This window comes from Solanum pennellii, chromosome 3 (assembly GCF_001406875.1).
Source record: "Solanum pennellii chromosome 3, SPENNV200".
Classification (NCBI taxonomy): Eukaryota; Viridiplantae; Streptophyta; class Magnoliopsida; order Solanales; family Solanaceae; genus Solanum; species Solanum pennellii.
The window spans coordinates 2,992,821-2,993,128 of record NC_028639.1 but is presented as its reverse complement, the minus strand read 5'-3'; positions in this window follow the sequence as shown (position 1 = coordinate 2,993,128).

Here is a 308-nt window from a genome sequence, read left to right as displayed (position 1 = left end):
CCCCCCCCCCCCCCCCCCCCCACAATCATTTTGAAACTTCTAATCAAAACTTGGCTGAACACGACATAGATCAAAGGGTCCTTCATTAGCCCTACTAGTCAAATACAAAGGAAAACTAACATAAAACAAAAGGTATAAGACTATGCGAAAATAATCTCACCTAAGTTAAGCTATTGTAAGGAATAATTATATGGATGTTGTTGTATAAAATTTTTATTGTTTATTTATAAAAGTCCGAAAGTTCTAAAAAATAAATAAATAAATAAATATATATATATATATATATATATATATATATATATATATAT